Genomic DNA, 15964 nt, shown 5'->3' with positions numbered 1-15964 from the left:
CACAGTGATATCAAGATGTCACACTATCGAAGGAAACAAGAACTAAATGTAAAAAGGTAAATATATTCTTAAATGAAAGTCAAATACATTACTTTAATACAATGAAATAAATTTGAAAATAAATTTCTGAAGTCCTGGAATTTTTTCTATATTATTTTTTCCCGATATACCATATTTAAACAAAATTTCAGATAGAAACCGAAGAGTACATCCGAAATAAAATTGTTATGCTCTATGAATGTTAATACATAACGCTATCTATTTATAACTCAGTATAAAGTACAATGGAATGATGACTAACCTTTTAGTCACCTCGTTATGATTCTGATCTAAAAATTATATGACCAACCAATACAATCACTATATATATGAATACAATATAAGTTTGTCAATAAGTTCGCAGAAGTAAAAAAAGACTAGTGTGTGTAGTACTATTGCAGAGGGCCTGTAAAATAATAAGTAATAAGTAAAGTAACAAAGAGTCAGAATGAGGGAGAGAGAGAGGGGAGAAAGGAAGAAAAGGCGTTTCTTTGAGATGTGTAAGGAAATATCACCTTGATGGGAAATGATTATTTTCTTCTTTCTTTATTATCTTATTGGTTCAAAATGTTACGGTAATAGTCTGAGCTTATTCTTACTTTGCTTATTTGATTTGTAGATAATTCACAAAAATATTATTTTCAATTCCAACAAAAAATACTTTCTTTGTTGATTTCTGAACACGAACTAGCTTCAAAGCCAAATAACTGTTCACCGGTTCACGTAACTCTGTAGTCTTCTGTTTTCAATCAAAATCATATTTGTAGAACCAAATTTCATTCACATGACGAAAACACAAACTAGTTTTTCTTAAAATCGCACTCAACATAATTTTTGTTTCGCTATTAGCAAATGCAGCCATCCATTATGTAAACAGCTTACTTCATTTCAAATTTCAAAACCTTTTAAATATTATATGTTTGGTTGGTTTTATAAAAGATGGCGTAGATTTTTAGTTCAACTGTAAATTAATTGATGCTCTATGAACTCATTGAACCAATTAGCAAATAGATTCAGGATAACCGGAAATGACCAACTCCTAACAAAGAAAACAAAATACATTTTTGAACAAAAAGGTGATTCCTGGACATAGTCCTATTTATGTCAATACTTTCTTCTTAGTACATTTTTCTATATATTCTTTATAAGGGGTTCTGTTGGTTGTTTTATTATATATTTTATTAGTATTATTTTCTTGGACGATATATGTCACGATTTATTAGGTACTTGCATGTATTTTGATCAGTGATATATCTTGGTGAACATGTGAATCAATAAAGTAAACAACTGTTACATTCGACAAATTTCTTTCAATTCAATTCTATTCTATTAATTTATCTGCATAAAATTAGAATTTTCCATTTAGTATTATTGAGATATTCACTACAAATAAACGCAAGAGTTACTAAAATTGAATGAAACTGTTACTACTAACGTTAATTCAACGAACGTTAAGTCATTCTCTTATATAACAATGCTCGGCAATAAGTTTCAAGAATTGTGAAGGGGAAAAGGGAAAAAGCTGGGATTGTAAATATTATATTGTAACAATTTTTTCCAGTAAATATTATTTTAAAGTTAAAAAACGATAAGAGTACATGCAAGCGCCTAATAATCGCACATATTAGTAATAAATATTTTGTTTTATTTTTCAAAAACAAACTAGTATGAATTGTTATTTTGTATATAACAAAATGAATCGATACTAATTGTGATTTATGCTGCCTGAAAAGCCAAGTTTCAAGGCTTACGAGCCTGACAAGCCTCGAAAAGGAGAACAACCTGCTAGCTATTAGTCCTTAAATGCTATCATATTGTAAGTTCATGTTTAGCAATCGTTAGTATTTTATGTCCTTCTATAAAGTTTTTATTGCTCACACTTTTGAGAGAACAATATATATATATATTTTTTGTTGTTATTGTTATTGTTATTTATTTATACTGTTATTCTTCAATAAAATGTATAATTACTTGATCTAGGTTTTAACCTTCTAACGTTTTAAACATGTAATTTCAAATATTTTTACAGATTTCAATATTTTTTTATGTTAAAATAAATAGGTCACTGAGGCATATTTCGACATCTGTCAAGCTTGTAGAATTTTAATGGATATGTGTCTGAATAAAGTTATTTGCAGTTGTAAATTTGGGTTTAACACGGAACAATAGAACAAATACATAGATTAGTCAACCAAATTATCAAAAACTTAAACGATAAAAAATATTGCTCCGCTGCATTTTTCGATATTTCTCAGGAATGGACTGCATGTTAAGTTGAAAAAGCTTTTACCCCATACGTACTTTCAACTGCTGAAATCGTACCTCACAGACAGACATTTTTTATTTAACAGGGTAACGAACACACTGACCTATACCCAATATATTCGGGTTTTCCGCAATGCAGTGTTCTTGGCCCATTGTTATATCTTATGTATACAGCTGACCTACCGACCTCAAAAAACACTACTGTTGCAACATATGCTAACGATACAATGGTTTTATCATCACACGAGAGTCCAATAACAACCACAAGAAACCTCAAACTTCATCTTAACAAAGTCGAAATGTGGTTGAAAACGTGGCGTATTAAAGCAAATAAGACAAAATCTACCCAGATTACATTCACCCTTTGTAGAAGAATATGTCCCTCAGTAAAATTGACTAATCATGAAATTCCACAAGCATACAGCGTTAAATATCCAGGAAGGCATTTCGATCGACGTTTGACATGGAAAAACATATCGTGACAAAACGAAAAACAGCTTGGCTTAAACTAATCCAAATGTATTAGCTGATAAGGCGTAAATGTAAATAATCATTAGATAACAAGGTTTTGCAGTATAAGTCAACTTAGGCCCATTTGGAACTGATTCAGCAGGATATCCCCATAGAATCCATAGTGTTAGTGCGAAGTATTCTGAAAGACTATTAGTGCATCCCAATGCACTCGCCAAACAGTTATGTGCGCGATGACAATGTAGTGCATATACTCAAACAAAAATATATAAAATTTAGATTACAAATTGTACAGCAGATCATTTACTGAAGTGATCTTCTACATGCCAGGATGGTTATATTATATAACTGAAATCATAGAATAATACTTATTGCCCACGGGCAGACGTTTTAGGAGATTAATAAAAAAAATTGAAAAGGTATTAGAAGAAAAGAAATACTGCCCTACAATATTCCTGGACTTTTCAAAAGCTTTTGACTGGGTATGGCATTTGGGATTAATATAGAAAATGAACAAATTATTACCGCGGAATTACTGTCTATTGCTGGAAGTCTATTGGATTGTCTATTACAGAGTAGTCTTGGGTCCACTCCTATATCTGCTCTATACTGCTGATATCCCAACAACAAAAGAAACAGTACTTGGAACATTTACCGACGGCACAGTTATGATGGCAAAAGATGTATCTCTGTCCAAGGCTGTAGAAAAAGTAAAAGTAGCAAAATCTATAAATGAAAATACAGTTTAATAGCTCTAAATCTGTCCATGTTAATGTTGCGTTGCGGCGAAAGTACAAAAACCTAATTATATCACTTGACGGATGCGCGATTCTTCAAGCACAATGAACCAAATACCTCGGAATATATCACGATGGTAGGTTAAACTGGAAACATCATGTTAGACAGGAAGCAGAGCAGATTAGAATCAAAGTCAAGCAATTGTACCGGTTAGTCGGAATATAATCTCAACTTGACCTAAAATCACAGAGATTGGTTTATTAGTCAATCACAAAGCCAATTTGGACCTATAGTGTGCAAATATGGGGTTGCAGTAAGACATCAAACCAACTAGTAATCCTACGCACCCAATCCAAATTTCTACGATTAATTACCAATGCTTATCGCTAAGTAACCAACGAGGAGCTGCACGATGTCCTCGAAATCAAATGTATACACGAAGTGATCCTAGATTTTGCTCTAAAACATGAAGCAAGGTTGCTAAATCACAGCAACGTGGAAGCAATACAGTTACTGAACAACATGCAGGAAATTAAAAGATTGAAGCGAACCAAACCACACGAACGATTTTATTGTATAAGTATATTTTTAACTTTAGCTTACGTAGTTTTAGTAGATGAGATTTATTTTTATTTGGGAAATATTTGTTAATCCCTTACTCGCCTTGCTTGTATATTAATGCAAGTACAACAGAACAGTTAATAAATTAATTGTAATTTAAGATAAGCATGTCTAATGTAAGATGTAATTAATAAAAAAACAAAGTGGTTCCATTAATTACAAATACTTATCATTAAATCACACCAATATAGAAGCAATCAATAGAAGGAAACCAGCATAGAATAAGTATTATTATTAACTTACTATTATCTTAAGTTAGTCTGAATTATTTTTAATCTGGGAGATATATACTATACCAATGTATTTATCCCGCACTCGTTTTACATGTGATTCCATTTTGCGTCTTAACAATTCCTTGGACTCAAATTAATTTATGAATTGAGCCATTTTTGTTGGCTTAATAAAAATACATAAAACACTTTTTGACTAAGTGCCATTGATCAAAACAAGTGGTAGTTCAACAAAGCAGCATCTAAACTATATAACAAACATGTTTCTGCGGTTTTAAATGCATATTGGATTTTATGTCTTTTTTTTTTTCATTACTCGCTTGTTTTCTTGAATGGTGTTTTCTTAGGTCTGATGAAGAAATTATGGTTCATCTGACAACCAGCATCCAGTCCAATTAAATGTTAAACATTTTGACGAAATTGTTGGACAAGGCCTAAGTTTTGGGCAATAGTAGCTTCATTCAAATTTATCCTCGTATTTGCAATTGTTTAAAATTTTGTTAACCTGTTTAAAAAAGTTTTACGGTATAATAACTGGAAAATGGGCATGAATTAAAACGAAATCAAATGAAGAATATGTGTTGTGCCAAGCAACGTTATTTGAAAACAACTATTTTTTGGTAGTAAGTTGGTTTTTAAGTGGTAAGAATCATTTCCCATCCCAGCGTCTAATGAGCGTTATGGTGGTGGTGATAATTGTGGCATTTTACTTTTCCACCGACATAACATAAGCAGTCGCCCAATTTCATCGTTTCACGTTCGCTATTGTTGTGTTTGATGTGCAATAACTAATTACATCCTAAGCATTACCACTTCATTTAGAATTATTCTCACAACGCAATTATAACATAACAATACGTCAATTTGGGCCTATGAGGTGCAAATATGGGATTGCATTAAAACATCAAACCAATTAGTAATCCAATTCACCCACAACAAAATTATTCGATTAATTACGAACGCTTATAGCTACGTAACCAACCAAGAGCTGTACGATGACCTCGGAATCAAATGGATGGAAACCACACGAACTTGTTTAGTGTATAAGTGTATTCTTAACTTGAGCTTAAGTATATTAGTTTTATTGTAATTTGGGAAATATATAGTGATGTATTAATCCCGTATTCGCCTTCCTTGTGTATTAATGCATGTATAACAGAACAATAGTAGTAAATTAATTTGTAAGTTAAGATTGTACTAACCATAACTAATATAAGATAAAAATAACAAATTATTTTTTACCATATACAGTAACTACATAGTTTACCTCTATTCTTGGTAAATGTTTGCTCGACCGTAGTTATATCATATTCGATATATAACAGATGGCCTGAAAAGTCCCGGGCTTAACACATAGATGGCGCTAGTTCTATTGTATTCACTACTTTTCCAGTTAGTACTAACCTTCAAACGAAAGTTGTTAAAACTACATGATATTCTACTTATAAGTTTGTGAGTTATTATGCTAAGAGTGGTACTAGTTTTGTCATTTTCAAAACAATGGATCAAAAAAAATTCGTTTTTTTATTTTATACTGCTTCTTGATGAGAAAAATTGCCGCTCAACCGAAGCAATGGCTTGAAAAGTGTTATAAGGACTTCGCTTCATCAGGCACAACAATAAAACACTGGTTTGCTGATTTCAAACGTGGTCGTAGAGACGATGATGATGCAGGATGCAGTGAACGTCCAAATGATGTGATAACACCAGAAAACATTAAAAAATCCACAAACTCGATGACAAACTTATTTCAAATGATCGAAAAGTGAAGTTGCGTGAATTAGCTAAAGAATTAATAATAGCTAATCAAAAGAACGTCTTGGTTTTATATTGCATGAGCATTTGACTATGAGAAAGCTCTGTTCAAAGTGTTGATGATTCTGAGCACTGTTTGGTCATGTTTAAACGCAAGAAAGCGGAATTTTTGCGTCGATATGTGACAATGAATGAAACATGGATCCATCAGTTCACTCCGGAATCAAAACGATCGTCATCTGAGTGGGCAGCAACTGGTGAACCTCGTCCAAAGCGTCCAAAAGCACAACAATCGGCTGGAAAGGTTATGGCTTCGGTATTTTGAGATATGTGTTTTGTAAAATTCATGGACTATAGTGAGAAGGGAAATACCATCAACAGTGAATATAATATAGCGTAATTAGAGCGGTTGCGAAGAAAAGACCGCATATGGCAAAAAAATTGTTTCTTCAAGACAACGCACCGTGTTACAAGTCATTCAAAACAATGACAAAACTATACGATTTTCTCTCACATCCACCGTATTCGTAAAATTCTCCAGCTCCCAGTGACTACTGGCAGTTCGTAGACCTCAAAAAAAAATGCTCACCGGTAAGAAATTTCGCTCGAATAAAGAATTTATCGTTAAAACTGAGGCCTATTTTGAGACAAAAGATGAATCGTTCTACATAAGTGGTATTGAAATGTTAGAGCGGCGCTGGAATGACTGTTTGGTTCTTGATTGATTGATGAGATTACGTTGATGTATAAAGCCAATTCTGAACAAAATAAGCGAGTTTTCTTTGTTACTCCCGGGACTTTTCAGCCCATGAGTTATATCATTATTTTTCGAATGGTTTTTGCGTTATCGGGTCGAGTACGATCAAAAAATCGTATGTCTTTGTATGAAATATCAATCGTGGTAAATTATTAAGTTGTCACTACCGAAAAAATATCTTCAGTGTTTAATGCATTATATAATCTAATCTCCATGTGATAATAGGGGCTGGTAGTTATAATCAGTAATTAAAGTTTTTAGTCACAGAATAAATCCTTGAAAACACCCATGAATATATTATAACCAACAAAAACGTCGACCCTTTGTGACAGCGAAACTATTGATGGCAATGACAGTGATAGTAATATATTGGAAAACAAAATTGTTATTTTTACTGTTATCTTCGCAATTATTCCATACTTTCTCACTATATAAACTTTTCCAAGACTTTCACAAATATTTTGAAATTACAATTAGCCAAGTCGGTACAGTCGTTCTCGAGTTTTAACGAGACTTACTTAATATAATTTATTTATTTATATGATTTTGCGAATGTCACCTTTTGTGCATGTTATATAGACAGACAACATATTACTTACGTGATTCCACGTTCGAAACCACATATGTCGAACTGAACAAAACCGTTGTCGGCGAGTTCGCGTGCCTACCGCCCTTAAAACCGCGAATCAAGACACTTTCATCCACCCAGCACGGAATCGTAATAACTAGAAAAGCGTCCGCTTTCGCGCGAACCTCATTCGAAACTGTTTGGAAAGTTTCCGTTGGAAAAACCGTCAGTTACCTATAGTAATAATCGGGTAGGTTATAGAGCGCGTCGAAGAACTCGTTAGTTGAGTACACGAACTGAATGTAACCGAATCCAACGTACAATCACTGAAGTCGAAGCACATTAGGGCTAATGGATTAAGTCTCTTCCGTTCGGTTATTTCAATAATTTCCATGTCGAGCTGTCCTGCTAGCGACCTTGAATAAATTTAACTGCTTACTTAATTTTACTTTTGCTGATTTTTCACCTAATTAGAAATTATTTTAGGGGGAGAATGGGGCTCGATGCTCCGGTGTTCCGTTGAGAATAGTCACGAAAGGAGAGGAGATAAGTAGGGGAGGGTGGAGTAAGAGTTGACATAAGTGTCAACAAAGGCGGACGTCATTTGTTTTAATTATTGAGAAAAATATTATTTTAGTTTATATTCTTACGATTTCATATGATTTTTATGGTTGAGACAAGCGTATTGAAAATCAGCAGTTAAGAGTGTCACAAAAGTGATTTTTTCGTGAAGTTGACTACTGAAACACGTAAACTTTATATTTATTTTTTATTCAATTTTAAATGTCGAAACGGACGAAGGGGCATCATAGTATACGAAACTTACCCCATAATACCTTTTTATTGTTGATTTTTGATAATTTTTTTAGGATGGTGAGCAATTGCAAAAGAAAAAAAATTGCAGAAGATGCTATGAGGAAGGCAGTAGAAGCTGTTATAGAAAATAAGATTGGTTATATATTAGCTGTAAAGAAGTTTTTACTGCCAAAAAATATATTATAGAGGAAAGTGAAAATATATAAAGTGACAAACCCTTCCAATTCTGATTAAGTTAAAGCTGGGAAAGACTGGGTCACAAAGTTTTTGGCTAGACATCCTGAATTATCTATAAGAAAGCCAGAAAATAACTCCCGTGGGCTGCAGGTTTTAAAAAGGTAATTGTTGAGAAGTTTTTTAATTTTTTGGAGAACGTCTATGACGAGCATAATTTTACTCCCGATCGAGTTTTTAATAGTGATGAAATAGGAGTGTCCGTTGGGCCTAAAACTAAATCAACACAGGAAAAAGCGAAAGAATCAAAAGAGCTAAAAGAGATCCTAAACAAATAAGCGCTGAATAGTCTCCGCTGAAATAGGAATGACAATCACAGTCGAAATATGTCTTAGTGCTACCGAGCAGTATATGCCCCAATGCTGTTTGTTTTTTTTTTTCAGGAAAAGAATGAATCCGGAGTTAATCTTGAATGCTCCACCAGGAACTTGGGGCGTATGCAGTGACTCTGGGTGGATCTGAGCGGTTCTTAAGGAATTTAAACAGATTGTCATATTTAGTCATGCGACAGTTGATATTGCTACCGGTAATATTGCTACTTGATGGACATAGTACACACATACAGAGCTTGGAATTAATAAACGAAGCAATGTTATTTTTTATGTTTTATGTTTTCAATCATATACCACCCACTGCCTGCAGGTCTCCGATGTTGCTTTTGTGCTACCTTTAGTACAAAAACTCAAAAAACTAAAACCCTAAGGCTAAGGCCTAAAACCAAAGATGTAAAAGATGCTTATATAAATTTGACAGCTGTAGGATCATTAGTTTGTAAATTATAGCATTTTGAGTGAAGCAACTTTTGTTATTGTGAAAAAATGGATGAAAAGGAATTTGGCGTGTTGATAAAATATTGCTTTTTGAAGGTAAAAACTTGGCTTGATGCCGAGTTTTCGGGCACTGCCCCAGGATAATCAATCATCAAGGATTGGTATGCTACGTTTAGACGTACTGAAATGAGCACCAAAGACGGTCAACGCAGTGGACGCCTAAAAGAGGTACTTACCGACAAACACATTTAAAAATTCCACAAAATGATTTTTTTCCAAAGAATGACCGTAAATTGAAATTAAATAAAATAGACACTCTACAGATATCAACTGAACGTGTACATCAGATCATTCACGAATATTTGGGTATGAGAAAGCTCTGTGCAAAGTGGGTGCCGCGCGAGGTCACTTTTAAATAAAAACAACGACGAGTTGATGATTCGGAGTAGTGTTTAAAAATGATCAAGCGTAATAAACCCGAGTTTTTGCCTCGATATATGACAATGGATGAAACATAGCTCCATCATTTCACTCCGAAGTCCAATCTACAGCCATCAGAGTGGACTGCACACAATGAACCCACTCTAAAACGCAACAATGAGCTGGCAAGGTTATGGCATCTGTATTTTGGGATGAGCATACAATAATTTTCACTGACTACTTTGAAAAAGGAAGGACCATCAATAGCGACTATTACATAGCGTTATTGGACCGTTTGAAGGAATAAATCGCCGAAAAACCGCCGCATTTGAAGAAAAATGAAGATAAAGAAAGTGCTGCTTCACCAAGACAATGCACCATGTCACAAGTCAGTGAAAACAATGGCAAAAATCCATGAATTGGGCTTCGAATTGCTTCCTCATCCACCGTATTCTCCAGATCTGACCTCCAGCGACTATTTCCTGTTCTTAGATCTCAAAAGAATGCTCGATGGGAAGAAATTTTCGTCGAATGAAGAGGTAATCTCCGAAACTGAGGCCTATTTTGAAGCAAAGGACAAATCGTACTACAAAAATGGTATCGAAAAGTTGGAGGGTCGCTATAATCAGTGTACCATCATTGAAGGGAATTATGTTGAATAAAAAAGACTAATTTTACCAAAAAAATGTGTTTTACTATGGTAGGCTAAGGACTTTTGAATTGACCTGTTAGCTTTTTGTTAAAGTTTTCATTTAGGAGCTATGATGCCGACTGCCGTTAATGGTTTTAAAAAACTGAAGTCTGGTCACTTGATCACACTGTTTTTTAAGACAGCGACTTTATTGCCTCTTCGGCAACCTATAATCCTGTTCCCAAGACAATAGTCGACGACAACTACCGACGACACTAATCGACGTACGACACTACGTAGTAGTAATCGTATATTTTAGTAGTAACATCCGCATATATAGTAACGGAAGCAGCATCTAATGAAGCTTCTACGAGAGCTCCTACGGCCCCCACAGCTATAACTTCGGTTCGGACTTTGGTAACGAAAGCAATTGTAGGAGATTCGACCCACGTATCAGCAGCATTGGAATCGGCATAGACCAACAAAGATTTCTTTATTTTCTTATTTTATAAAGATTAATTTCAAAACACCGGATAACATTAGTGGCTAGTCCGATTGAGTCAGAAACAGATTACCTCTCCAATCAATCTAATCAACTTCGTACAGAAACGATCTAAGGTGTGCCTCTTTCATTAGTAAACGCGTTAGAGAGAGAAGTACTGATATTATGAAATGTTGCTGGCCATCTATTTGATATTAAATCTATGAAACGTTTAAAACAATGAGTAGTTTTATCAATACAAACAGATGGTGTGAAAGATTTATGTGCATAGATATGTGTATAAAAGTTCAGAATATACATGAGCATTTGGTTAAAATACATGCGGAGAAAATGAATACTAACTCATTTGCATATATGGCAAATTCATTAGGAGAAATGCAGTGACTAAATTTATTGTTAATAAGAAAAATGTACACAAGTAGTAATAGAATAAACTAATGAGAAATACAGTGATATCAGAATGACATCACAACGAAACACAGCAACGAAGGAAACTGGAACTAAACATAAAAAGGCAAATATGTTCTCTAATAAAAATAAAATACATTACTTACATGTACAAGTATTAACTAGGTGGGTTAGACCTCCATGGGATACCATAGGTGGTTTAGAAAATAGTTCAATGTAAATATAATAATGTAAATCTAACCTAGAAATGTTTGTGGCGGTTTAATTAACTGTAGTTTAAGTCCTTCTATAATACATGCATTAGATGTACTATGATGTTAAAATAAATCATATTTTACCACATTTTTTTCATTATTATATTAGAATGTTGTTATATATCGTAGTTAAAATAAAATAAAATTGGTAAAATGTCATCGTTAATTGCGGCAACATTTCACCGTTTTAACATGGTAAATTGATATGATTTCTCCGTTCACTGCTACTTTAGATAGATTATAAATCAATATTTTTGTGATTCAAGAACAAGACTTTAGCAATTATCCAAAAATCGGAACATCTAACCCCGCTCTCCCCTATATTGAATCCATCACAAACATTGATATAATCACGAATAGTTACAAAAACTTACAAAAAACTTGATGGAGTGGCGTTTTATTTCGATTAATTATCCACGTTACGGTGGTCTTTAAGGAACAAATAAATGTCGTGAATATCATTTAGAACGAGTTGTCGGAAATGTTTATATCGCTCGACATTTGTTCGTGCTGAAAACTTTAGTTTCGATGAACTGTATATTCTGCTTGATTAACTTATATTTGTAGAAGTATAAAAACATGCATTCTGGCAAAAAAGAATAGAGAATTAATCAATAAATACAAAATAATCTTGTATCTTGTAAGATGATGCCGTGTAAGTTTTTTTCTCTCTTAAATATCAGGTTTCAGTCCCGATTTTCTTCATTTTAGCGATGATAACTTCAGTTACTTCATTACTGCCGCATCTCAACTGCTTATGAATGCATGATGCCTCTCATATGTCAGACGAAAGTAAAAGGACCGCAGCGTGCATGCCAATTGTTCAGAATTGCTGATGCGCATTTATTCTAAATTAGTTTGACAGAATTCCAACCACGCGTTGTTGTTTACGAAAATTATTGTTAGGAAGTAATTTTTAGGTTTAATTTATATTTATAAAATTTTGTAGGCAACATAGTTCGAGATAATATAATTATTTAATATAGAAAACTAACAGCAAACAATGCGGAAATAAATAATGCAAGCTAAATCAAAGTTATTGGAACTAGGCCACAAAAGCTCTTATTTTCATGGCATGTTATAAAAAATATTCAAGGCAAATAGGTATAAATGTATGGCGGGGTTACTTTCGTGAAATATAACATGTATAGCTTTGAAGCTTGATGTCAGTAGATTAAAATGACATATAGTCTATCCAAAGTTTTTTTGTAGATACATCAAGATGTTTAATGTATCGCCAGCCGCAATTTGTAAATTCGTTTTAGAATCAGACAATATTTTACTTCTTATTTTATTATTAGAATTCTTATTTTATGGTTGAAAAGATACACCATGCTGTCTGATAATTTCGAACGTGTAACCGAACTAGTCTGTCAAAGTTGTCCGGTTGTCAAATGTATACAAACTTCTTCAAAGCAATAGTGATAAGAGGTTATAAACCGGCAAATTTTATTTTAATGCGTTGCTTGTTTTGATAAATTTCAAATCGCTGCTAATTGTGTTTAAAAAATAATGATGATGCGATCAATTATACCCAACGGTCACTCATGGCAAGATGATAATAAAAATAGTGTTATGACAACAAAAGTTGATGGAGAAAGGTAAATGTTGGAATAAATGATTAGGTTTTATTAGTAATAACATTTATTAATAATTCATTGCATATATATTGTACTTCGTGCTGGAAACAGGAATGATTAATAACACCTTAGGTTTGGATGAACTCGATAAGACACATTGAAGAAAAAATTGATAAATGATGGAACTGTGAACAAATTTTAGATAGATTGGAAATTAACAGAATTAACAGAAGTAAAGAATCGTTGAATGCAAAAGATGTATATGCACAAATATGTGTGCAATTGTTCAGAATATACATGAGCATTTGGTTAAAATGTGTAAAAAAATAGTAACTGTTTTGCAGATATAGTAAATGCATTAAGAAGAATGCAGTAATTAAATCTAGATTTATCAAGAAAGATGTATACAGGTATTAACAGAAGAAACTGAGGAAAAATTACAATGATACCAAAATGTCTTTACAAGGATTAGGCCTCCAGGAGATACAACTGCAAACGCGTCCAGAATTCTAACTCATAGGTGGTATGGAAATGTAAATATAATCAAACACTATCTTAACCTACAAACTATTATAACTGTATATCTAATTTTAGTTCTAAGTCATATGATAACATATGCATTAGATTTATTATAATGTTAAAATAAATTATATTTGATAACAGTATTTTGGTTTAATTATTTTATTTAAATTAGAATTTTGTTGCATGTCAAAGCCAAACTGAACTAAAACTCAGAGTTGATACGGCAAAATTGCGATGATTTGGCATCACAAATTTAGATGATGTATGTGCAAACTTGGTTATCTGATAAACCCTAAAATGGCACACTTAAGCCTAGTAAAATCTGTTAATAAAACCTATAATGACTTTCCGGTACATCTGGTGTAAGACTGCTAAGCTTTCTATTACTTATCCCAACAAATTACTAAATTTAATTAATTAGTTATAAATTAACATTGGATTGGCACTTCTGTTGTTGTTTCAACTAAATAATATTATCTATTGATGTCTAGATTTATTAATAATTATTTAACGATAAATGAAAGAAATACCGTGCTATTCAAAAATTGCCAGGATTGTCGAATAGTCATATTTTAGCCAGAGTAAAATAAAAACATGTTTAACACATTTTACGCTGTTAGTTGTCTATTCATATCGATCATATATTGTAAAATTTCACGTATAATAACGTACGAACCAGCATAAAAGTAAAAATATATTCTGCTTTCGACGTGTTCGAATTTATCGAAGTCTATTTTTGAAATCGAAGGGAGCATTTTCTCAATAAGCCCGTGACGAAATATTGATGGACGATTTCGCTGCTCCCGAATGAATGGTACCGAATATAACGAGGTCGTAATAAAAACTTCACCAACGGAATGTTATTTGACATGTATACATGACATAAGAGTCGATTTTTCCTTTTCCTACTTCATCGGTTTAATGATGATGTTTCGAATTTTATAGGTGGACCGTCTACCTATAAAAAGTTATTTTTGAAATGGTTTATATATTGTAGTGTGCTCTAAAAGTCACCGAAGTGCAATAGGATTTTAATGTTGTAACATGCATCCAGTGTTGATCAGTATATGTATTACTTGTAATTAAAATACGTTGTTGAATTACTAATACATATTTGGAATTTTCAATTTAATCAATTCTTAAACATTTAATTTGTAATTAGCTTTTCAAATACTTTTGGCTTCAAAATAGATTTGAACATAAATGTATTTAGTAAGCTTTTTAATGAGTGTGTTCAGCGGAATACCGGAACAACAGTTTCGGAAGCAAAATGTCGATCATTAGATATGTCAATCTTTAAAGTTGGCACCACTGCACCTGAACTGTACATCAAATTATCAAGTGTCTTATCAATTACCATTTTTATGGTTGGGACAATAATCGTTACTCCTTGTCTACTTTAATGTCTGTAAAAACTAAATTAAATCGGCTTCAGGATTATAATTTGACATATTACTGTTATTGCATATATATATATATATATATATATATATATATATATACATATATATTAATTGTTGCCTGGCATAAAGAAAAATCTAAAAACTTGCAATACATGTATTAGATGCAAACTACAAAAATCATGAAATAATACTTAATAAGTAACAAGAGTAGTACTAGTAAAGAAATTGATGATTTTATTATTTTTATTAGTAGGGACAGTGTCTGACCCCAGGCAATGGAGTTAGAGTTAGTTAACCTCCCAAAGGATTATATCAAAAAGTTTACTACACTCGAACACTATCCTAATATAAAAATATATAACATATATTACATATACAATATAATATAATACAACTTTGTGTTCATCATCACTTTTAGAAAGATTGTCTGTCTATTAGTAAATTTATAAATCTAGCGTTCGTGAAAGGAAATTCTCCTTTAACACCTGACTGTATTTTTGTGTATTTGTAATGTATATTTTTTATTTTATAATTTTTAATTTTTTAATTTTTTAATTTTTTAATTTTTTAATTTTTTAATTTTTTAATTTTTTAATTTTTTAATTTTTTAATTTTTTAATTTTTTAATTTTTTAATTTTTTAATTTTTTAATTTTTTAATTTTTTAATTTTTTAATTTTTTAATTTTTTAATTTTTTAATTTTTTAATTTTTTAATTTTTTAATTTTTTAATTTTTTAATTTTTTAATTTTTTAATTTTTTAATTTTTTAATTTTTTAATTTTTTAATTTTTTAATTTTTTAATTTTTTAATTTTTTAATTTTTTAATTTTTTAATTTTTTAATTTTTTAATTTTTTAATTTTTTAATTTTTTAATTTTTTAATTTTTTAATTTTTTAATTTTTTAATTTTTTAATTTTTTAATTTTTTAATTTTTTAATTTTTTAATTTTTTAATTTTTTAATTTTTTAATTTTTTAAT

At 31.8% G+C, this 15964-nt stretch overlaps 1 protein-coding gene across 1 annotated transcript in view; it reads right to left on the bottom strand.

Moving 5' to 3' along the window:
• The window catches only part of LOC143200614 (uncharacterized), a 144341-nt gene that overhangs the window by 83560 nt on the left and 44817 nt on the right, over nucleotides 1-15964 (bottom strand). The window lies entirely within an intron of this gene.

The sequence above is a fragment of the Rhynchophorus ferrugineus genome, unplaced genomic scaffold (assembly GCF_030347505.1).
Source record: "Rhynchophorus ferrugineus isolate W39M unplaced genomic scaffold, kcgeb_rfMv2 rfM8, whole genome shotgun sequence".
NCBI classification, from domain to species: Eukaryota; Metazoa; Arthropoda; class Insecta; order Coleoptera; family Curculionidae; genus Rhynchophorus; species Rhynchophorus ferrugineus.
This window is presented reverse-complemented; position numbering and strand designations above follow the sequence as displayed.